Source organism: Mobula birostris, chromosome 16 (genome assembly GCF_030028105.1).
Source record: "Mobula birostris isolate sMobBir1 chromosome 16, sMobBir1.hap1, whole genome shotgun sequence".
In the NCBI taxonomy this organism is placed as follows: Eukaryota; Metazoa; Chordata; class Chondrichthyes; order Myliobatiformes; family Myliobatidae; genus Mobula; species Mobula birostris.
In genome coordinates, this window is record NC_092385.1 from 32,707,216 (window position 1) to 32,732,899 (window position 25,684).

General features: G+C 40.9%; 1 protein-coding gene across 3 annotated transcripts in view; it reads left to right on the forward strand.

Annotated features, from left to right (window-relative positions):
• The window catches only part of slc25a26 (solute carrier family 25 member 26), a 241,053-nt gene that overhangs the window by 51,484 nt on the left and 163,885 nt on the right, over positions 1-25,684 (forward strand). The window lies entirely within an intron of this gene.

Consider the following 25,684-nt stretch of genomic DNA (forward strand, 5'->3'; position numbering starts at 1 on the left):
AAAATTTACAAGTAGAACTCAAACCCACACCATGGGAAGGAGCTACTACATCTAGCTTCCAACAGATTCTCTGAATGGAATAATTAGGATAAGTATTAGGAATCATCTCAATTTGGTGTTCTGCATTTGGTTTCTTGAGTTTGTGTCTTATTGTGGACATGAAATTACTGCATTAAAATCAGTAGGTTTGCATGTTTGCACATGCATGCTTAGCGGTCCTGAATTTGCATACACAATTGGGAGGAAACGTTATCATTTACAGTAGAGCAGAACAGTGCAGCACACTACTGGGCCTTTGGCCCACAATGTTGTGCTGAACTTTTAATTTATTCCAAGATCAGTCTTACACTTCCCTTCCACTTTGTTCTTCATTTTTCTTTCATCCATGTACCTATCTAAGTTTCTTAAATCTCACTGATGTATCTGCCTCTATCATCATCCCGGCAGCACATTCCATGCACCCACCATTTTTTGCGTTTTAAAAAAAAATACAAGCCTAACTCTGCTAAGTTTTTCTTCAGTCACCTTAAAATTATATCCTCTCTTTTTAGCCATTTCCACCCTGGAAAAAGGTGCTGTCTGTCCATTCTATATATCCCTCTCATAATCTTTTTCAAGTTGCTTGCCATTCTCCTTTGCTTCAAGGAGGAAAGCACCAGCTCGCTCAACCATTGCTCTCCATTCATGCAAATCTCCTCTCTGAAGCTTCCACATCCTTCCAATAATGAGGTTACCTGAACTAAACACAATATTCCAACTGTGGTTGTATCAGACTTTGATAACTCTGCGACATTCCCTCATGGCTCTTGAACATAATCCCGTGACTGATGAAGGCCAACGCATCTTATACCTTTTCTTTTTCAATATTTTTATTAACGTGTGTCTCGCAAGACGATCTGGGTATTCCCTAACCGGAAACCTTGGATGAATTATGAGGTCAAGTCCCTTTTGAAGGCTAGAGCTGCAGCTTTTAGGTCCGGGGATACCAGTCGCTACACAGAATCCAGGCGTGAACTCCGGAAAGCCATTAAGGGTGCCAAGAGGCAATATCGAGCCAACTTGGAAGCCCAGGCTAACCAGAGGGATGCCAGTAGACTATGGCAGGCTCTAAATGAGATCACTGGGTGCAAAGAAAAGGCTGGGAATATCAATAACTGTGGCACTTCTCTTCCTGACAAACTTAAAGTATTCTACACAAGATTCGAACAGAAGACGAGCATCCCGCACCCTCTGGATGAACCGGACCTGGTGGCATCGAGATTCATCGTCACCGAGGAGGACGTTAGAAGGGCCTTCCTGAAGATAAATCCAAGGAAGGTGACGGGCCCAGATGGCATCCCAGGACGGGTTCTCCGGGCCTGTGCAAGCGAGCTAGCTGGAGTGTTTGCTGACATCTTCAACTGCTCCTTGCTTCAGTCTAAGATCCCCTCGTGTTTTAAGAAGGCAGTGATAATCCTAGTGCCGAAGAAGAGCAAGATGGCATGCCTAAATGACTATCGACCTGTGGCTCTGACATCAATTGCTATGAAGTGCTTTGAGCAATTGGTTATGGCATACATCAACCACAGCCTACTGATCAACCTCAACGCTTTGCAATTCGCCTACCGGAGCAACAGGTCAATGGCAGATGCCATCTCTCTGGCCCTACATTCCTCCTTAGAACACCTGGAGAATAAAGACGCATACATAAGGCTCCTTTTCATTGACTACAGCTCTGTCTTTAATACCATCATTCTAAATAAAATGATTCCTCAGCTCCAGAACCTGGGCCTTAGCACTCAGATCTGCAACTTTCTCACCGACAGGACCCATGCTGTAAAGATAAGGGACAAGCTCTCCTCTACAGTCATTCTGAGCACCGGTGCCTCACAAGGCTGTGTACTTAGCCCCCTGCTGTACTCACTGTACACCCATGATTATGTAGCCAAGTTTCCATCGAACTCAATATATCAGTTTGCTGATGACACAACAATTGCAGGCCATATCTCGGGTAATGATGTGTTTGAGTACAGAGAGGAAATTAAGAACCTGGTGGCATGGTGCGAAGACAATAACCTATCCTTCAACGTCAGCAAGACGAAGGAATTGGTTGTTGACTTCAGAAGGAGTAGCAGACCGCACGACCCAATTTACATCGATGGTGCGCAAGTGGAACAGATCAAAAGCTTTAAGTTCCTCGGGGTCAATATCACAAATGACCTGACTTGGTCCAACCAAGCAGAGTCCACTGCCAAGAAGGTCCACCAGTGCCTTTACTTCCTGAGAAAACTAAAGAAATTTGTCCTGTCCCCTAAAACCCTCACTAATTTTTATCAATGCACCGTAGAAAGCATTCTTCTCGGGTGCATCACAACCTGGTATGGAAGTTGTCCTGTCCAAGACCGGAAGAAGCTGCAGAAGATTGGGAACACGGCGCAGCACATCCCACAAACCAATCTTCCATCCTTGGACTCAGTTTACACTGCACGCTGTCGGAGCAGTGCTGCCAGGATACTCAAGGACACGACCCACCCAGCCAACACACTTTTCGTCCTTCTTCCCTCCAGGAGAAGGCTCAGGAGCTTGAAGGCTCATACGGCCAGATCGGGGAACAGCTTCTTTCCAACTGTAATAAGACTGCTGAACAGATCCTGACCGGGATCTGGGCCGTACCCTCCAAATATCCGGACCTGCTTCTCGGTCTTTTTGCACTACCTTACTTTCCATTTTTCTATTTTCTATTTATGATTTATAATTTAAATTTTTACTATTTACTATCGATTTGTAATCTAGGGAGTGGGAAGCGCAGAATCAAATATCACTGTGATGACTGTACATTCTAGTATCAATTATTTGGCGATAATAAAGTATAAAGTATAAAAAGTAATTACTTGCATATACGAATACAAAATGCATTATGGTATTATGGAAACAGAAGCAAGATTGAATTTCCCCATAACTATGTATAGTAAATTAACCATAATATTGAAAAGGTATATTTTATTCTAATCTAAAGCAAAATCAAAACCCCATAACAAAGTAGAAAAAAAAGGGAAAAAAGAGCTGTTTGGTTAAAAGAAAAGAAAAAAACCATCTCTGACATATAATCGTAAATTCAATCATGTAATAGCCATCATCATTACTGACCAAATCAAAAATTGTGAAAGTAGTTCCAAAAAGGTCTTGTCTAGGTATAGAAATAGAACACCTAATCTTCTCTAGATTTAAACATGACGTAACATCAATCGACGTAAGCTACCTTACGTTTTTGGATATACTATATTAATCGTGAAAACTGTACAGTTTGGGTTTCTTCAGAAGTTAATTCTGTTAATAAATTTTCTATTATTTCTCTTATTGGTTGTTCAATTTCTCTACCCTTAAGTAATTTAACTGTAATTAAACATTCTTTGAGGATTTGGTTACAATTTAGAAAATTATTTGGGTTATTTGGTTTTTCACTCTCTAGTCCCATTTTTTCTAATTTTTTTTAAACCTTCTTTGACTGCTGTAGTTTTTAAAGAGTGGAATAGACTAGGTATTAAATGTTTTCAGGATCTGTTTGTTGGAGGTAGTCTTTCCTCAATTGATCAACTATCAATTAACTATAATCTTCGTAAAGCTCACTTTTTAAGATATTTATAAATTAGAGACTTCTTGTGTTCTCAACTTTCTACATTTCCTAAATGTCCAGATAAGAATTTAATTGGTACAATTTTTACTTTGGAACCTTTTTATAATGGACCTATAACTAATATTTATAGTATGTTGTTGGCATTGAGAAACATTCCGTTAGGCAAAATTAAAAACCTCTGGGAACATGACCTACAGATTTCAATTGATGAGGATACCATTTACCTTCTTAAGCACCCTATCAACTTGCACAGCAGCTTTGAGGAATCTGTGGTTTTGGGCTCCAAGATCCCTCTGTTCCTCCACACTAAAAAAATCCTGCCAGTAACCATTTTCTCTGCCTTCAATTTCGACCTTCCAAAGTGTATGGAGTAACATTTTTTTCTTGCTTGAACTTCATCTGCCACCTCTCAGCCCAGCTCTGCATCATATCAATGCCTTCTTGAAACGTACAACAAACTTCTACAATTTCCACAGCACCACCAACCTTTGAGTCACTGCATTTATATGGGTCTACTGGCATCCATCCACAAAATCTACCCCACTGCAGTTCAAAGCAAACAGATCATTTACTCGGTGAACACACACAAAATGCTGGTGGAACGCAGCAGGCCAGACAGCATCTATAGGAAGAGGTACAGTCGACGTTTCGGGTTGAGACCCTTCGTCAGGACTAACTGAAAGAAGAGGTAGTAAGAGATTTGAGAGGGGGAGGGGTGATCAGAAATGATAGGAGAAGACAGGAGGGGGAGGGATGGAGCTATGAGCTGGAAAGTTGATTGGCAAAAGGGATACAAGGCTGGAGAAGGGAGAGAATCATGGGACGGGAGGCCTAGGGAGAGAGAAAGTGGGGGGGGGGAGCACCAGAGGAAGATATAGTGAGAGGGATAGAGGGAGATAAAAGAGAAAGAAAAGGGGAAATAAATAAATAAATAAATAAATAAATAAGAGATGGGGGGTAAGAAGGGGAGGAGGGGCATTAACGGAAGTTAGAGAAGTCAGTGTTCATGCCATCAGGTTGGAGGCTACCCAGACGTAATATAAGGTGTTGTTCCTCCAACCTGAGTATGGCTTCATCTTGACAGTAGAGGAGGCCGTGGATAGACATATCAGAATGGGAATGGGACGTGGAATTGAAATGTGTAGCCACTGGGAGGTCCTGCTTTCTCTGGCAGACACAGCGTAGGTGTTCAGCGAAACGGTCTCCCAGTCTGCGTCGGGTCTCGCCAATATATAGAAGGCCGCACCGGACACAGTATATCACACCACTCAGTGAAGCAGTCTGATTCCAGTACCCGTAAGAGTCTGGAAATTGATTCTTAACCAAAACTACAGTAGCTGCTGACAATCAAAGAGAGGCTATTTCTTCAGCAAAGTCTGATTAGCCATTAAATGGCATTCCATTTTTTTGATTACATTGCAAAATTTGATGGATGGGTCAGTATGAGTTTAGAGAGAAAATGGTTCTGTGTTGATGGGATTATTTCTGCCCATCTCTTTTCTTGCAATATTGCCTTGTGTATGTAAAGTTAGCTGGGGGCTACTATTATGGGTATTGCAGAATTTTGAATCAAGCTATTTTGCAGATTCAATCAATTTGAAGAGTTAAACGCTGCAATGTAGATTTATTTTGAATGGAGATATTCTTCATTTCTTGGATGGTAAATTGATTTCTTGAACATGTTTTGCAGGTCTACAGGTAAAGTTTTCTTCATCGCAAAGTGCTGTCACCAAAAATACTATTTCCAACTAAGTGTGGAAATTAATGATATTGCTAATCCAAATACTGTCTTGAGTTGGCCAATCATTAGTATTTCTAATAACTTCCATTACAAATTTTCAAATTATTTATTTTGTGTCCATATTTTTCATCTATCCTTGTTTATCTTGAAAGCTACAGTTTATTTCTGTAAATTCCAACTGACTTACAGAACCTCCTGGGATGAACAATGCAATTGTAATGGCCTTGACTTTGGCAAATTGGTCAGTGCTACTGTATTGTGTGCAATTGAGCAAACAATCCCAATTTAACATTCCTTGGCATTGACACTGATAGGTAATTGCGATAATCTCAGACAAAAATATGCCTTTGCATTTATAAATTTACTTGGACCAATTTGACGATCAAGTGTTTATACAAAAGTGATGACATATTGAGGTTAGCAATCATTAAAGGTTATAGTTTTTGGACAATTCTGAACAACCACTTCTGGATTAATATGAAGTTTGCTGATATAGATCAAACATAGGAAACCTACAGCACAATGCAGGTCCTTCAGCCCACGATGTTGTGCTGAACATGAACTTACTTTAGGAATTACTTAGGGTTACCCATAGCCCTCTATTTTTCTAAGCTCTATGTACCTATTCAGGAGCATCTTTAAAGACCCTATTGTATCCGCCTCCACTGCCGTCGCTGGCAGCCCATTCCACGCACTCACTACTCTCTGCATAAGAAAACTTACCCCTGACATCCCCTCTATACTTAATTTCAAGCACCTTCAAACTGTGCCCTCTCATGCTAGCCATTCCAGCCCTGGGAAAAACCCTCTGACTATCCACATGATCAATGCCTCTCATCATCTTATACACCTCTGTCAGGTCACCTCTTATTCTCTGTCGCTCCAAGGAGAAAAGGCCAAGTTCAGTCATTCTATTCTTATAAGGCATGCTCCCCAAACCAAGCAACATTCTTGTAAATCTTTTCTGCACCATTTCTATAGTTTCCATGTCCTTCCTGTAGTGAGGTGACCAGAACTGAGCACAGTACTCCAAGTGAGGTCTGACCGGAGTCCTATACAGCTGTAACATTACCTCTCGGCTCTTGTAACTCAGTCCCATGGATGATGAAGGCCAATACACTGTATACTTTCTTAACCACGCAGGCACACTTCTGGTCATCAACCTCCATGCAGAATATGACCCGTCTACAACCACTTTTTGACTTCTCTGGGCAAGCCAGTTCTGAATCCACAAAGCAAGGTCCCTTTGGATCCCCATGCCTCCTTACTTTCTCAATAAGCCTTGCATGGGTTACCTTATCAAATGCCTTGCTGAAATCCATATACACTACAACTACTGCTTTACCTTCATCAATGTGTTAGTCACATTCTCAAAAAATTCTAACAGGCTTGTAAGGCACGACTTGTCTTTGACAAAGCCATGCTGACTATTCCTGATCATATTATGCCTCTCCAAATGTTCATAAATCCTGTCTTTCAGGATCTTCTCCATCAACTTATCAACCACTGAAGTAAGACTCACTGGTCTGTAATTTCCTGGGCTATCTCTACTCCCTTTCTTGAATAAGGGAGCAACATCTGCAACCCTCCAATCCTCCGGAACCTCTCCTGTCCCCACTGATGATGCAAAGATCATTGTCAGAGGCTCAGCAATCTCCTCCCTTGTCCCCCACAGTAGCTTGGGGTATATCTCGGCCGGTCCCAGTGACTTATACAACTAGATGCGTTCCAAAAGCTCCAGCAAGTCCCCTTAATGCCTGTATGCTCAAGCTTTTCAATCTGCTTTAAGTCAACCCTACAATCGCCAAGGTCCTTTTCCGTAGTGAATACTGAAGCAAAGTATTCATTAAGTACCTCCGCTACTTCCTCCAGTTCCATACGCACTTTTCCACTGTCACATTTGATTGGTCCTATTCTCTCATGTCTTATCCTCTTGTTCTTCACATGCTTGTAGAATGCTTTGTGGTTTTCCTTAATCCTGCCCGCCAAGGCCTTCTTATGGCCCCTCCTGGCTCTCCTAATTTCATTCTTAAACTCCTTCCTGCTAAACTTATATTTCTCTAGATCTCTATCATTACCTAATTTTTTGAATCTTTCATAAGCTTTCCTTTTCTTTTTGACTCGATTTTCAATAGCCTTTGTACACCATGGTTCCTGTACCCTCCCATCCTTTCCCTGTCTCATTGGAACATACCTATGCAGAACACCACACAAATATCCCCTGAACATTTGCCACATTTCTGCCATACATTTTCCTGAGAACATCTGTTCCCAATTTATGCTTCCAAGTTCCTGCCTGATAGCTTCATATTTCCTCTTACTCCAAATAAACACTTTCCTAACTTGTCTGTTCCTATCCCTCTCTAATGCTATGGTAAAGGAGATAGAATTGTGATCACTATCTCCAAAATGCTCTCCCACTGACAGACCTGACACCGGACCAGGTTCATTTCCTAATACCAGATCAAGTACAGCATCTCCTGTTGTAGGCTTATCTACATATTGTGTCAGGAAAACTTCCTGAACACACCTAACAAACTCCATCCCACCTAAACCCCTCACTCTAGGGAGACGCCAATCAATATTGAGGAAATTAAAATCTTTCACCACAACAACCCTGTTATTATTATACCTTTGCAGAATCTGTCTCCCTATCTGCTCCTCAATGTCCTTGTTCCTGTTGTGTGGTCTATAAAAATCACCCAGGATAGTTAACACCCTTCCTGTTCCTAACTTCCACTCACAGAGATTCCATAGACAATCCCTCCATGACTTCTTCCCTTTCTGTAACTGTGACACTATTTCTGATCAGCAGTGCCACGCCCCCACTTATTTTGCCTCCCTCCCTGTCCTTTCTGAAACGTGTAAAGCCTGGCACTCTAAGTAGCTATTCCTGTGCTTGAGCCATCCAAGTCTCTGTTGTGGCCCCAACATCATAGCTCCAAGTGCTGATCCACGCTCTAAGTTTATCCGCTTTGTTCATCATGCTCCTTGCATTAAAACAGACACACCTCAAACCATTGGTCTGAGTGCGTCCCTCCTCTAACACCTGCCTATCCTCCCTCTTGCACCATCTCCAAGCTTCCTCTGTGAGCCAACCGCCCCTTCCTCCATCTCTTCAGTTCGGTTTCCACCCTGCAGCGATTCTAGTTTAAACTCTCCCCAATAGCCTTAGCAAACCTCCCTGCCAGGGTATTGGTCTCCCTTGGATTCAAGAGCAACCCGTCCTTTTTGTACAAGTTACTTCTGCCCCAAAAGAGATCCCAATGATCCAGAAATCTGAATCCCTGCCTCCTGTTCCAATCCCTCGGCCATGCACTTATCCTCCACTTCACTCCATTCCTGTACTCACTGTCACGTGGCACGGGCAATAACCCCAAGGTTACTACCTTTGAGGTCCTGCTTCTCATCTTCCTTCCTAATTCCCTGTAGTCTGTTTTCAGGACCTCCTCCCTTTTCCTACGTATGTCATTGGTACCAATATGTACCACGACCTCTGGCTGTTCACCTTCCCACTTCAGGATGTCGTGGACTCGATCAGAAACATTCCGGACCCTGGCACCTGGGAAGCAAACTACCATCCGTGTTTCTTTCCTGCGTCCATAGAATTGCCTTCCTGACCCCCTAACTATAGAGTCCCCAATGTCTGGGCTTGGTTAATTCCTGAGGACTGAAGATGATTGGACAAGTACATAATTCAGTCCTTAATAAGTGTGATCACTCAAATTTAATATAACATTCTCCTAAGGGGTTGTCTATTGCTGGGTCCTCATGGCTGTAGACACCAATTTGGTGCAGTGTGGACAAGAGTAAGTGTTGGCTGTGGATAGTTTGGTTGGGTTGTTTGGTCGTTCCATCTCTCCTTTAGCAGCATATTGGAGGATGTTCTCATGTAGTACAGCTCCCTCTTGAACAGATTTCCTCCAGGTTTTATCTAATGAGTGCAATGTATTCTCAGTTTTTAGATGTAATGTTTAATTTTTTCAAGCTGATTTTAATGTTATAGTTGAAACATTTCCTTTACCCACCAGGGACTTGCTGACTTTCCTTCACCTGGGACTAAAGGATCTGCTTGGGGAGATATAGGTTGTGCCTCCAGATGACATGATCTATCCATTGGAATTTGTGTGACTTTATCATGGAGGAGAAGGTGTTCATGTTGGTCTCCTTCTTCCAGCTGATCCTCACAATCTTTTGTAAAAATCTTTCAGAGCTTTCAAGTGCTTTCTGTAGGTATCCATTATTCAGTTCCATACGGTAATGTAGAAAGCATGACTGCTCAATAAACCAAAGGTTTTGTTTGGTCCTGTAGTTTGCAGTCTTCAAAAACTCTTATCCTTAATCTTGCATAGGCTCCACTAGCACTACTCACGTGGTGGTTGATCTCTTGAGTCAATGTCTGCTTTTGAGGAGAGAATACTGCCAGGAGAGAAAATGGTCTACGTTTTCAAGGGTGATATGGTTAACTTTTATGGAGCATTGGCTTTGGTTTGGTGGTGGCTAATATAGGACCTATGTCTTTTTTATATTCAAGACAAGGCCCTTAAAGCTAATCAATAACTTCCCAGACCTTGAATCATTAGCTCCTTATGCAACTGAATCCGCGATTTTCTCACTTGAAGACGTCAGGTAACAACATCTCCTCCACAATCACTATCAGAAGAAGGCTGTGTGTTTAGCCCCCTGCTCTACTCGCTTTATACTTATGACTTTTAGGCTAAGCACAGCTCCAGTGCCATATTTAAGTTTGCTGATGACAACATTGCTGTTGGTCAGATGAAAGATGGTAACACATCAGCATAGAGGAGGGAGTTTGAATATGTGGGTGAATGATAACATCAACCTTTTACTCAATGTCAGCAAAATCAAAGAGAAGACTATCGACTACAGGAGGAGAAAACTGGAGGTCCATGAGCCAGTCTTCATGAGGAGATCAGAGGTGGGTAAGGTTAGCGACACAAATTTGCACAGATTTGGCATGTCATTTAAAACTTGACAAACTTACATCTATGGTTGCATGGTGGAGAGTAGAATGACTGTTTGCATCACCTCCTGGTATAGAAACACCAATGCCCTTGAATAGGAAAGCTGGGTGGGTACTACCCAGCCCATCACAGGTAAAGACCTCCTCACCACTGAGCACTTCTAGAAGGAGTGGCGACACAGTAAAGCAGCATCCATCATCAAGGGCCCCCACCATCCAGACCATTCTCTATTCTCGCTGCCGCCTTCAGGAAGGAAGTACAGGAGCCTTTTTTTCCCCCCATATCACCAGGGTCAAGAAAAACCATCAGGCTCACGAATCAGATTGGAAAACTTTACTCAACCCAATACTGAACTGAATTCACAAGCTATAGACTCGGTTTCAAGGAGTATACAAGTCATGTTCTCAATATTTTACTTATTTATTTGTATTATTTTTTTGTATTTGCACAATTTGTTATCTTTTGCACATTTTGACTTTGTATGCTGTTTATCATTGATTCTATTGTGTTTCTTTTGATTTACTGTGAATGCCTGCAAGAAAATGTATCTCGGGTTAGTATGTGGTGAGAAATATGTACATTGATAATAAATTTACTTTGAACTTTGAACTTCAAAGTCTTAGGGCCCAAAATGCCTTAGTACAGGCATTTAGGATACATTGGCGGTCTTCTTCAGAAATGATCATCACAGCACGTCATTTACAGTAACTATGCCATGTATAAAGCCAACCTTAGTACGTGGCTTTCATAGATTTGACAAAAGCATTTTATACAGGGTGGTTTACTATGAAGGCATCGCTGCCCTGACAAGTAGCTACAGATACTGCTACTGTATGATTGCATGTCAGTCACAGCACACAGCCAGAGCAGCGCAGAATCGGAATCAAACAGGGCTGCATCATTGTGGTCACCCTACCTGCTATCTTTTTGCGGCCATTTTTCACCTTAATGGCCAAGACCTGCCACAGGGTATCCCAATCGTGTATAAGAAGGAGAGCATGCTTTTCAACCGTATTCAGTTCAAAGCCAAGAACAAAGGGAGCACCACCACTATCATGGAGCTTCAGTATATGGAATTCCCAACATGTCCTGAATTCAATCCTGAACTTACAACTGGACTAGGTTTCCAAATGTATGTGTTTGCTGTTAAGGTTTCTGTTCCGATGCTGCAGTATCGAACTCTGTAATCTCTCGGCAATGATCTAAAGCCAACTACAAATTGGCATTGGATCAAAGAGCTCAAAGTTGTACAGATAATTGAAAGTGGCATGGGAGCTGAGAACTTCCAGTTCATGGGGCATTGGCACCAGTACTGGGGAAACATTGACTGGATGACCTCCACATAAACTTGTACACAACCTGTGCTTTGGAAATTGGATAGCTTGAGATGTCATTAGGATTTTATACCTTGCAGTGGATGAAGGTATTTTTCAAGCAGAGAAAACTTATAAATCTTGAGTAGTGCAGACCATGGAGCAGTGTGTTGATTTCAATAATGGTAAAGTGGGACAAGAAGGGAGATTAACTGAAGTAATGAATTGGTGAAGGAGATTATTTCAGAGAAACATTTACAAGGACAGGTGTGTAAAAAGGGCCCGTAGGATCACTGGGGACCCAAGTCATTCCAACCACAATCTATTCCAGCTGCTGCCATCTGGGAAACGGTACCGTGGCATAAAAGCCAGGACCAACAGGCTTCGGGACAGCTTCTTCCACCAGGCCATCAGACTGATGAACTCATGCTGATTTGAGTGTACTCTATATTACATTGATTGTTCTATTTATTATAAATTAATGTAAATTACTATGATTGCACATGGCACATTTAGATGGAGACGTAACATAAAGATTGGAATCTTCCTAGAGTAAAGGGTGGATGGGGTGGAGTTTGTTAGGTGTGTTCAGGAAGGTTTCTTGACACAATATGTAGATAAGTCTACGAGAAGAGAGGCTGTACTTGATTTGGTATTGGGAAATGAACCTGGTCAGGTGTCAGATCTCTCAGTGGGAGAGCATTTTGGAGATAGTGATCATAATTCTATCTCCTTTACAATAGCATTGGAGAGAGATAGGAACAGACAAGTTAGAAAAGCATTTAATTGGAGTAAGGGGAACTATGAGGCTATCAGGCAGGAAATTGGAGGATTAAATTGGAAACAGATGTTCTCAGGGAAAAGTACAGAAGAAATGTGGCAAATATTGAGGGGGTATTTGTGTGGAGTTCTGCACAGGTTCATTCCAATGAGACAGGGATGTTATGGTGGAGTACAGGAACCGTGGTGTACAAAGACTAATAAGTCTAGTCAAGAAGAAAAGAAAAGCTTACAAAAGATTTAGCGAGCTAAGTAACGTTAGAGATCTGGAAGATTAAAAGGCTAATAGGAAGGAGCTTAAGAAGGAAATTAGGAGAGCCAGAAGGGGCCATGAGAAGGCCCTGGCGGGCAGGATTAAGAAAAGGCCCAAGGCATTCTACAAGTATGTGAAGAGCAAGAGGATAAGATGCGAAAGAATAGGACCTATCAAGTGTGACAGTGGGAAAGAAAGTTTGGAACCGGAGGAAATAGCAGATGTACTTAATGAATACTTTACTTCAGTATTCACGATGGAAAAGGATCTTGGTGATTGTAATGGTGACTTGTAGCAGACTGAAAAGCTTGAGCATGTAGATATTAAGAAAGAGGATGTGCTGGAGCTTTTGGAAAGCATCAAGTTGGATAAGTCGCTGGGACCGGATGAGCTGTACCCCAGGCTACTGTGGGAGGCGAGGGAGGAGATTGCTGAGCCTCTGGCAATGATCTTTGCATTATCGATGGGGACGGGAGAGGTTCCGGAGGATTGGAGGGTTACGGATGTTGTTCCTTTATTCAAGAAAGGGAGTAGAGATAGGCCAGGAAATTATAGACCAGTGAGTCTTACCTCAGTGGTTGGTAAGTTGTTAGAGAAGATCCTGAGAGGCAGGATTTATGAACATCTGGAGAGGTATGATGTGATTAGGAGTAGTCAGCATGGCTTTGTCAAGGGCGGGTCATGCCTTATGAGCCTGATTGAATTTTTTGAGGATGTGACTAAACACATTGTTGAAGGAAGAACAGTAGATGTAGTGTATATGGATTTCATCAAAGCATTTGATAAGGTACCCCATGCAAGGCTTATTGAGAAAGTAAGGAGGCATGGGATCCAAAGGGACATTGCTTTGTGGATCCAGAACTGGCTTGCCCACAGAAGGCAGAGAGTGGTTGTAGACGGGTCATATTCTGCATGGAGGTCGGTCACCAGTGGAGTGCCTCAGGGATCTGTTCTGTGACCCTTACTCTTCGTGATTTTTATAAATGACCTGGATGAGGAAGTGGAGGGGTGGGTTAGTAAGTTTGCTGATGACACAAAGGCTGGAGGTGTTGTGGATAGTGTGGAGAGCTGTCAGAAATTACAGCAGCACATTGATAAGATGCAAACTGGGCTGAGGAGTGGCAGATGGAGTTCAACCCAGATAAGTGTGAAGTGGTTCATTTTGGTAGGTCAAATATGATGGCAGAATATAGTATTAATGGTATGACTGTTGGCAGTGTGGAGGATCAGAGGGATCTTGCGTTCCGAGTCCATAGGATACTCAAAGCAGCTGCGCAGGTTGACTCTGTGGTTAAGGCATACGGTGTATTGGCCTTCATCAATTGTGGAATTGAATTTAGGAGCCGAGAGGGAATGTTGCAGCTATATAGGACCCTGGTCAGACCTAGAGTACTGTGCTCAGTTCTGGTCGCCTCACTACAGGAAGGATGGGGAAGCCATAGAAAGGGTGCAGAGGAGATTTACAAGGATGCTGCCCGGATTGGGGAGCATGCCTTATGAGAATAGGTTGAGTGAACTCGGCCTTTTCTCCTTGGAGCGAAGGAGGATGAGAGGTGACTTGATAGAGGTGTATAAGATGATGAGAGGCATTGATCATGTGGATAGTCGGAGGCTTTTTCTCAAAGCTGAAATGGTTGCCACAAGAGGACACAGGTTTAAGGTGCTGGGATTAGGTACAGAGGAGATGTCAGGGGTAAGTTTTTTACTCAGAGAGTGGTGAGTGCGTGGGCTGGGCTGCCATCAGCGGTGGTGGAGGCGGATACGATAGGTTCTTTTAAGAGACTTTCAGACTGGTACATGGAGCTTAGTAAAATAGGGGGCTATAGGTAAGCATAGTAATTTCTAAGGTAGGGACATGTTCGGCACAACTCAGTGGGCCGAAGGGCCTGTATTGTGCTGTAGGGTTTCTATGTTAAAGATTTTTACTCATGTATGTGAAGGATGTAAGAAATAAAGTCAATTCAACTCAATTCAATTCAAAATAAATGTTACATGCCTTTTACGCCACAGAGCTGAACCATCAAACCTGGAGGATCAGTGGGCTACTCTTTGTCTGGCCTCTACCCTTTGACCTGTTTGGCATGGATGACCGTACTGAGAGCCAAAGCATAAAGCCCTGACTCCAGCCAACATAGCTCTCCGGGTCATTGAGGAATGCAAGCCTCTAAACCATGATAAGGTTGTGATTCTCTTGGAGGAAAATAAATAATGTTGTTTATTTGTCTTTGTCAGAATGCACAAAGCATTCTAATGACAGAGACAATTAATCTTGGAGATGAATAGCTTTATAAAAGCTATTACAGAGACATATTTGCACAATATTGTTTCTCTGCAATATTGTGGCCTCAAAAGGGCAAGGAAATAGAATGAGATTGTCTTGATAAAGGATGCTAATCACAGAATATGATGTTTTGGATTTCATGTAATTGTTAACAAATTTATTGCATGGACTCGTGGCAAATTGTAGGGTAAAATTTTGTCTTTAGTTGAACAGTGATTATACATGTGTCTGATATTTGCGTATTAAACATAATAGCAGATGAAGGATGACAGAAAATATGATGGGGGGGGGGATGGCTAACCCTTCCCCATGTATAATCAAATTACCCAGTTTAGGACACAAGCTATTTTTCAACATATATCTTGTCAATCCCCCTTCATAGTCGTAAGCAGGTATATGTTTTTTTTAAGAAGCAAAGAACTTGGATCTGCAAGTTGGATCAATGGGAATGTGTGAGGGAGATGGTGCAGGAAAAAAGGGATGGGGGAAAATTCAGCTGTTAACTGCAACTAATACATTCCCTAAATGGTTGATAGCAAAATGCATTTTTACTCTATTTGTTCACAGAAAAGGCGGTGATGGCAGCAGTGATATATTTATACTGACTAGGTAGTGAGTTTGTGAAAAGAGGTTACTTTTGGTGCCCACTGCCTTGCACCCAGATGGAAATAAAGAGCAAGTACGGAAGTGATGAAAAACATGACAACAAAAGAAGCAGACAAAAAAAAAAGGCCCAAAGAAACAGCAATGTGAAGATGATGAGCCAGGAAGGAACAACTTCTTGTGTGTAGTGCCTCAGCACTCTTAAGATGTGTTTTGTTTTAGAATCTAATTGTTGCACATTTCTTTTTGTCGTTTTGCAGAGGTCAGAGTAAATACGGTTTCTGTTTTTCAAAAAAAAAGGCCGGAGTAGCAAATTGTAATCTTTATAAGGTCAGATTGCACATTCAGGCAGGGGTGGGAGTCAGGCCTGAGTTTTGGCAATTATTTATTTTGCAGCTGGCAACACTCTGGGTTTGGAGTCAAAATTTTCTTTTCATGTTTGACATTGCTGAGAGGAGATGAGTGATGTTATGTGGTGCTGAACTTTAGATGAAAGGTGAGACTTATATAAGGCCTAAGGCAGGAGAGTGAGGAATAGAGCTGCGCAAATAAAAGATCTTTGCAGTGCTGGCTATGTGAAGAGTGCTACATTTCATTTTCTTTTAACTGAAGAACTGAAGAATGTGGCTGAATTATGAAACATTCTTTTCTGGATGGAAGAAGGAGCCTCGGGAATTAATTGTATTTTTTAATACTTGAGAGGAACAGAGCCTCAGGGTTGAAAAGAAAACCTTTAAATAATGAAGTCAGATTTGCAAACAAGGCATCTGGAGTTAGAACCTTGGAGTCAGGCAGCAAGGACTGGGTCTCTAACGAAGGACAGAAACGGTGATGGGTTACAGGGGTGGGGGGTTCGAAGATGGCAGAACGCAAATGAATTCACTACCGCAAATGAAGAGGGCAAAGGGCTTAAAAAGAAAATAAAGTTGCTGGATGAAAAGTTTAAAAAAAAGTAACCGGTAACAGTATATACAGTAAAAATGGTGGTTGAAAGCACATCTAGTTTCTGTCGATCTGCAACTGTATTGAGATGAATAACTATGCCATAACTAGATAGCCAGCTTCAAATATAAAATATAAACTGTTTAAATTAATTGAAAGTAGAACAGACCTGCAGATGCTGGAAATCTGAAATTAATAAAATGCTGGAAACACTCAGCACGTTAGGCAGCATCTGTGAGAAGACAGAGTAAGTGTTTCAGTTCTATGGCCCTTTTTCAGATATTGAAAGGAAAGCTTGGCCAGTGAGCTGTGGGGAAGCCATTATGCTGTGCCTGTTTTTTTATTTTGGAGATAGGGTGTGAATGTACTTAGATATTTCAAAGGAAAGAACACCATTGCTGGATGTGCATTAATGATGGGCACAGAAGATTTGAAGTTGTTTTTACCTATGATATAGTAGAAGAGATTAATTATCTCACAAAAAAAAGCTTAATACAGGAATTAGTCTTTGGTCAGAAGTTATGCACTTTGAAGTTTATTCATCACTTATAAACAATAAATGCTTTGTGTTTGAGGTTTAAGCCTTTCAACACTATTTAAAATGTGTATTTTATTTAACGTGTTAAGCTATGCAATTTTTCACACCAACTATTACAATTTAAGTATTATCTGATTATTTTAATTCATCACATTTCTAAAGTGAGCATTCACTGCTGTGGAGTGTAAATATAAGACCATAAGGTAGAAGAGCAGAATCAGGCCATTTGGCCCATCGAGTCTACTCCACCATGTCAGCATTAGCTGATCCAATTTTCCTCTCAGCCCCAATCTCCTGCCTTCTTCCTGTATCACTTCACGCCCTGCCTAGTCAAGAATCTATCAACTTCTCCCTTAAATATATATAAAGACTTAGCCCCCACAGCTGCTTGTGGCAAAGAATTCTACAGATTCTCTTAGGAGAGAAGGGCTGAAATAGATGAGGCCAAATATATTATTCAAGAAATTGGAGATCTAGAAATAGCATTAGAATTTTAGTACCTGCACTACTGCCTTTACTGTCGCAATGAGGCCACACTTGGGTTGGAGGAGCAACATCTTACATTTCATCTCGTTGTCTCCAACCTGATGGCATGAACATCGATTTCTTGACCTTTTAGTAATTGCCCCCCCCCGCACCATTCCCATTTCCCCCTCTCACTTTATCTCCTTGTCTGCCTATCGCTTCTCTCTGATGCTGCTGCCCCTTCCCTTTCTTCCATGGTCATCTCCCCTCTCTTCTCAGATTCCCCCTTCTCTAGCCCTTTATCTCTTTCATCAATCAACTTCCCAGCTTTTTACTTCATCCCTCCCCCTCTCCTGGTTTCACCAATCACCTACCACCTTGTACTACTTCCTCCCCACCTCATTGCTCTGATTTCTTATCTTTTTTCCAGTCCTGAGCTCCACCAGCATTTTGTGCATGTTGTGTTAATAGTTTCTAGTATTTCATCATAAAACTTATAAAATTCAATCTCAAATGATAAGTTGTACTTTAAGTATTTGAAGTTTAAAGATTCTGCTGTGAAGCTCAGGTGACATACACATTTGTTTTTCTAAACAAACCTGGTAGGCCTGACTTGATTCTGAAAGGGATGAAAGATAATTCAAAAAAGAACGTGGAAATCAGGATGGTCTGCTGGCTGCGTTGTGCGTCATTGGATGTTGAAATTACTGCATGTTTGAATCTGGGAGTCCCTGCTGGCTCCTTTGCATCCCTCAGCTGGAGAAATTGCTTTTCATCATTGAGTTTTTAACAGTTCACCTTGTCGCCATATTAATAAGAGATAAAAAGCCAGCATAAGGACATGTGATGACATGAAGCATGGAGTGCTATAAATATTTATGCTTAGTTTTAAAGTTGACAGTTCTTTTTTTGATACATTGTGCTAGTACAGTCGTTTATTGTTAATCCTAATTCCAGGAACACCAGAATTGTGTTTTTTTTTAATTTGCAAAGAGTATGACAAGTGAGGTCTATTCCTAATGCATTCATAATTGAATTGAATTTATCTATATCAGTATAAGATTATGACTTGCAGAAAAATTATTTTTTACTCAATAGCCACTGTCATTTACTTCATTAAAATAATTCCGCTTCTGAGAATGTCTTCAAGATTGATATGTGCTATTAAAATTAACAAATATAATTGAAACTAAATATATTTGCTCTTGTTAACACCTTTTTATTTGAAATCTTAGAAAATGTGTGAGTAACTGCAGTGATTACCAGCCGTGAGATCAAAACGTTGTATGTATGGGTTAGAAATTTTGACTATTCCTTTGTGAATCATGATTGATGATGATATATTGTAATTAGTTGATATGAATGCAAAAATATTCTCTATTATTTTAGGTACACTTCTCATAATAGCACAAAATAAATTCATCTTTGATTTTAAGCTATTTCAAAAATAAGATGAAACCATGAATTTAAATCATTGCTGTTTTTAATATTACCAATGGCAGTAAGCAAGCGATTTGTTGTCCCATTTATTGACAATAACACTGGATACACTGGCTTTGAAAGGGACTATTTGATTAAAGTCCAAGGAAAAATATTCCCTGCACAGGTATCAACAGGAATAAATAGGTTGAAACGTACTGTTTTTTCAGCTGGCTTTGAAGAAATACTTCAGTGAGGGACTCCTGACTTACATGCTTTAGCATTGCAATACAGTTGTCAGGGACTTCCTGAAGGTCATTTGCCCTGTTGCATTATGTCAGCTGACCCTATGAGAAGATACTCCTTCAACTGGAATATGGCCTCATCATGTGAGTAGAGCAGGCCATGGACTGACATGTCAGAATTGGTCTGGGAAGTTGACTTCAAATGGGTGGCTATCAGGAACTCTCACCTTTAGTAGCAGATGGGATCTCCACACAGTCCTCCAAGAAGTTGAGGATCACTGCAGTTAATAGTAAAGTGTAGATTGAAGTTTTTAAAGTTTAAGCTTTGTATTGTTCAAAGATTTGATTGGAAGGATCTTTTGCTATCTCACGCCAGTTATGTGCTACTATTTACCTGCTAAACATTTTTAATTGAGATGATGGTCTGCTTTTGGTGAGTGAGTCAGAGCATGGAAACATGGTCATGATCATCACTGGATGGGGATCTTAGGGCAAATAACAACCCTTGTAGCTGAGGTAATATGCTTTATAGTTGTTAAATACATAAATACATGAAATATTCAGCTGGTTCATGCGGTATCTGTAGAGCGGGAAAGGGTTAATATTTCAAAGTAAATCATTAAAGTCTAAATATTGAATAACTAAAAACAAGTGTTAGATGAAACCTATGTCTTCAGTTTTGCTATGGAAGTCAGGATTTGTTAAATTCTCTTAGCCTGATTGGCTTCCACTAGGAGGATGTTTAACATACTTACAGTGCCAATAAAAAGTACTTACCCCCCCCCCCAGGAAGTTTTCATGTTTTATTGTTGTACAACAATGAATCACAGTGGATTTAATTTGGCTTTTTTGACACTGATCAACAGAAAAAGACTCTTTCGTGTTAAAGTGAAAACTGATCTCTACAAAGTGTTCTAAATTATTTACAAATATAAAATGCAAGATAATTTATTATATAAATATTCACCCCCTTTTAATATGACACACTAAATCATCACTGGTGCGGCCAATTAGGAGTCACATAATTAGTTAAATGGAGATCTGTTTTTGGAGTCCTGTGTGCAGTCAAGGTGTTTCAATTGATTATAGTAAAACTACACCTGTTGAATTCTGTTCATTTGGACTGTAAGTATTTAGTACGCATGCTCACTTTCCCTGCTACGTGCGTGTAGGGAAAGAAATATTGTGGGATGTAAAGGTGGCAACCTACAGGTATTGAAGGAAGCCAAACACCGCTCATCATCAAAAATGCACCATCCCTACCGTGAGGCATGGTGGTGGCTGCATCATGCTGTGGGGATGCTTCACTGCTGCAGGCCCTAGAAGGTTTGTGAGGGTGGAGGAAAGCCTGATGCCGTCTGCAAGAGAATTGTGACTTGGGAGAAGATTTATTTTCCAGAATGACAGTGATCCCAAGCTTAAAGCCAAAGCTACACAAGAATGTCTTAAAAACAGCAAAGTTAATGTCCAGGAGTGACCAAGTCCAGACCTCAATCCAATTGAGAGTTTGTGGCTGGATTTGAAAAAGGCTGCTCACTCATGATCTCTATGCAATCTGACATGGCTTGAGCAGTTTTGTAAATAAGAATGGGGAAAAATTGCAGTGTCCAGATGTGCAAAGTCGTTCGAGCCCTGTCCACACAGACTCAAGGCTGTAATTGTTGCCAAAGATGCATCTTACTGACTTGAAGGGGGTGAATACTTAAGCAATCAATTATTTTGTGTTTTATATCTGTAATTAATTTAAATCACTTTCTAGAGATCTGTTTTCACTTTGACAAGAAAGAGGTCTTTTCTGTTGATTAGTGTCAAAAAAGCCAAATTAAATCCTCTGTGATTCAATGTTGTAAAACAAAAAAAACATGAGAACTTCCAAGGGGGATGAGTACTTTTTATCGGCAGTGTGTCTATACACTCACCGGCCACTTTATTAGGTACACCTCTGCACCTGCTTGTTAATACAAATATCTAATCAACCAACCATGTGGCAGCAACTCAAGGCTTAAAAGCTTACAAACTTAGTTAGGAGGTTTCATTGTTCAGACAAAACATCAGAATGGGGGACGTTATATGATCTAAGTTACTTTGACTGCGGAATGATTGTTGGTGCCAGACAGTGTGGTTTGAGTATCTCAGAAACTGCTGATCTCCTGGGTTTTTCACACACAACAGTGTCTAGAGATTACAGAGAATTGCATGAAAAAAAAACTTCCAGTTAGCGGCAGTTCTGTGGGCGAAAATGACCCATTATTGAGAGAGTTCAAAGGAGAATGGCTAGACTAGTTCAAGATGACAGGAAGGCAATGGTACCTTAAATGAACACACATTACAACAGTGGATTTGCAGAAGAGCACAATGCATTGAATCCTACAGTAGATGGCAACAGCAGCAGAAGACTGAGTGTATCTCTGCATGGTAACTTGTATATCTCCATGGTAACATGCATATCTCCATGGTAACACGCACATCTCCATGGTAACTTATCAAGAAATAATGGTGAGCTGCTGTAGATTTAAGATTTATCAGGGGAAGTGAAGTATGAGGACTTCTGTGACGAATGAACTAAAAAGATACTTTACATCAACCTCCACTGCTGACCTTGATTGTTCAAAGAATAGAAACTAATTAATTCTCATGCCATTGAATAAGCATTTGTGATTCCAGGAAACGAAATAGGATTTGAAGAATTACAATTCTCTGACTTTGGTTAGTCTTCAGAGGAGCACTTTTGGATAGCATCTCATGGAATATATATTTTATTCATTGGAGCTTTCAGAGATTTCCAGCAGGGCATTGGGAAATACAAATCTTCAAAGTTCAAAGTAAATTCTTGTATTATCAAAGTACATATATGTCACCATATAGAACCCTGACATTCATTTTCTTGTGGGTGTACTCAGGAAATCCAGAATAGAATAATAACCATAACAAAATCAATGAAAGACTACCCAAATAGGATGCCCTACCAGAGTACAGAAAATGTCAAAACTATACATATACAAAAAGAAGAAATAATAAGAAGTAAGTATGAAATAAATATCTGGAACATGTGGTGATGAGTCCTTGAAAGTGAGCCCATTAGTTGTGGGAACATTTCAATGATGGGCCAAGTGATGTTGAGTGAAGTTATTCCCTTTGGTTCAAGAACTTGATGGTTGAGGGGTAGTAACTGTTCTTGAATCTGGTGGTGTAAGTCCTGGGGCTCTTGTACCATCTTCCTGATGGCATCGGCAGGAAGAGAGGATATCCTGGGTGGTGGGAGTCCCTGATGATGAATGCTGCTTTCCTGTGACAGAGTTTCATGTAGATGTGCTCAGTAGTTGGGTGGGCTTTACTCATGATGGATTGAGCTGTATCCACGACTTACTGTAGGGTTTATCGTTCAAGAACATTGGTGTTTCCTTCCCAGGCTGTGTGTGGTGCAGTCTCTCAATATACTCTCTATAATACATCTATTTAAGTTTGCAGATTTCTCTGCAAATTCTTAAGGAAGTAGAGGCACTGCTGTGCTTTCTTTGTAATTGCACTTATGCCAGGACAGGTCCTCTGAAACAATAATATCGAGGAATTTTAAGTTGCTAACCAGCTCCACCTCTGATCCTCTGGTGAGGACTGGCTCAAGGACCTCTGCTTTCCTTCTCCTGAAGTCTATAATCAGCTTTTTGGTCTTGCTGACATTAAGTAAGAGGTTGTTGTTATGACACCACTCAGTCAGATTTTCAATCTCCCTCCTTTATGCTGATTCATCATCACCTTTGATTTAGCCCACAACAGTGGTGTCATCAGGGAACTTAAATAAATATGCCATTGGAGCTGTGCTTAGCCTCTCAGTCATATGTGTAAGTTGAATAGAGTGGGGTATAAGCTCACAGCCTTGTGGTGCATGTGTATTGATGGAGATTGTGGAGGAGATTTTGTCAATCCAAACTGACTGGGGTCTGCAAGTGAAGAAATTGAGCATTCAATTGCATAAGAGGTATTGAGGCCAAGGCCTTGAAACTTATTGATTAGTTTTGAGAAGATAATGGTATTGAATGCTGAGCTCTAGTCGATACAGAGCATCCTGATTTAAGCCACTTTGCTGTCCAGATGTTCCTGGGTTGAGTGAAGAGCCAATGAGATGACATCTGTGGAGCCGTTGCTCAGAAAGGAAAGCTGGAGGGGATATACAGTCAGTCACTTTTCAGGCAAGAATTGATGCTTCATCACCAACCTCTCAAAACATTTCATCACTGGGGATGTAAGTGTTACTGGGCGATACTCATTGTGGCAGGTCACCATGCTCTTCTTCAGCAATGGTATAATTGAGGTCTGCTTGAAGCAACTGGGTACCATACACTGCTGAAGTGAGAGGTTAACGATCTCATTGAACATACCAGCCAGTTGATCAGCACAGGTCTTTAGTACTTGAGCAGGTACCTGAGATGGGCTGGATGCTTTTCATGGGTTCACCCTTCTGAAGGCTGCTCGCACGTCAGCTTCAGAGACTGAAATCATCGGATCATCGGGAAATCTTACCTTACTATTTTAGTTATTTTAAGATGCAGCTACAACTATACTTCTGTTGATATACATCCCTGTTTCCAGTAAGAATTCAACAATGCTTCGTTCACATGGTGAAGATTACCTCAACTCAGTCAAAAAAATAAAGCCAAAGAATGTAACCAAAATTCAACTTGCCTTGGAGTTCGTTGTTTTCCTGAATATTTCCAAGGTTTAGCTAATCATCCATGGATAAACAAAAGCTTAGATGTTTTTAATGGAGTTCGGTTGTAATGAACAATTTTGATGAACGTAAAGACTAGAAGTATAGAATGTAACAGAGCTAGTTTATTTTCACAATGTCAGCTTTTCCATAGACACATTGGTTGTGTCATCTTCTATTTCTCCAGTCAGATTATGGTTGCCATCTGTAGATAAAGAGATGTACAAGGATAATGAATATATTGAGCGTTCAAAAGTTCAATGTAAATGTATTATCTGCGTGTGTATACAGTGGCATGCAAAAGTTTAGGTACTCCGGTCAAAATTTCTGTTACTGTGAATAGTTAAATGAGTAGAAGATGAACTAATCTCCAAAAGTCATAGTGTTAAAGATGAAACATTCTTTTCAACACTTTAAGCAAGATTAGTGTATTATTTTTGTTTTGTACAATTTTAGAGTGGAAAAAAAGGAAAGGCACACCATGCAAAAGTTTGGGCACCCCAGGAGACTTAAGCTCTCAGATAACTTTTACCAAGGTCTCAGACCTTAATTAGCTTGTTAGGGCTATGGCTTGTTCACAGTCATTGCTAGAAAAGGCCAGGTGATGCAAATTTCAAAGCTTTATAAATACCCTGATCCCTCAAACCTTGTCCCAACAATCAACAGCCATGGGCTCCTCTAAGCAGCTGCCTAGCACTCTGAAAATTAAAATAAATGATGCCCACAAAGCAGGAGAAGGCTATAAGAAGATAACACAGTGTTTTCAGATGGCTGTTTCCTCAGTTCGTAATGTAATTAAGAAATGGCAGTTAACAGGAATGGTGGAGGTCAAGTTGAGGTCTGGAAGACCAAGAAAACCTTCTGAGAGAACTGCTCATAGGATTGCTAGAAAGGCAAATCAAAACCCACGTTTGACTGCAAAAGACCTTCAGAAAGATTTAGCAGACTTTGGAATGGTGGTACATTGTTCTACTGTGCAGCGACACCTGCACAAATATGACCTTCATGGAAGAGTCATCAGAAGATAACCTTTCCTGCATCCTCACCACAAAATTCAGTGTCAGAAGTTAGCAAAGGAACATCTAAACAAAAGCCTGATGCATTTTGGAAACAAGTCCTGTGGACTGATGAAGTTAGAATAGAACTTTTTGGCCTCAATGAGCAAAGGTACGTTTGGAGAAAAAAGGATGCAGAATTTCATGAAAAGAACCCCTCTCCAACTGTTAAGCACAGGGGTAGATCGATCATGCTTTGGGCTTGTGTTGCAGCCAGTGGCATGGGGAACACTTCACTGGTGGAGGGAAGAATAAATTTAATTAAATACCAGCAAATTCTGGAAGCAAACATCACACCGTCTGTAAAGAAGCCGAAGATGAAAAGAGGATGGCTTCTACAACAGGATAACGAACCTAAACACACCTCAAAATCCACAATGGACTACCTCAAGAGGTGCAAGCTGAAGGTTTTGCCATGGCCCTCACAGTCCCCTGACCTAAACATCATTGGGAATCTGTGGATAGACCTCAAAAGAGCAGTGCATGCAAGACGGCCCAAGAATCTCACAGAGCTGGAAACCTTTTGCAAGGAAGGATGGGCGAAAATCTCCCAAACAAGAATCAAAAGACTCTTAGCTGGTTACAAAAAGTGTTTACAAGCTTTACTTGCCAAAGGGGGTGTTACTAAGTACTGCCATGCAAGGTACCCAAACTTATGCTTCGGACCCTTTTCCTTTTTTGTTATTTTGAAACTGTAAAAGATGGAAATAAAAAAGTTTTCTTGCTTAAAATAGTAAAGAAATGTG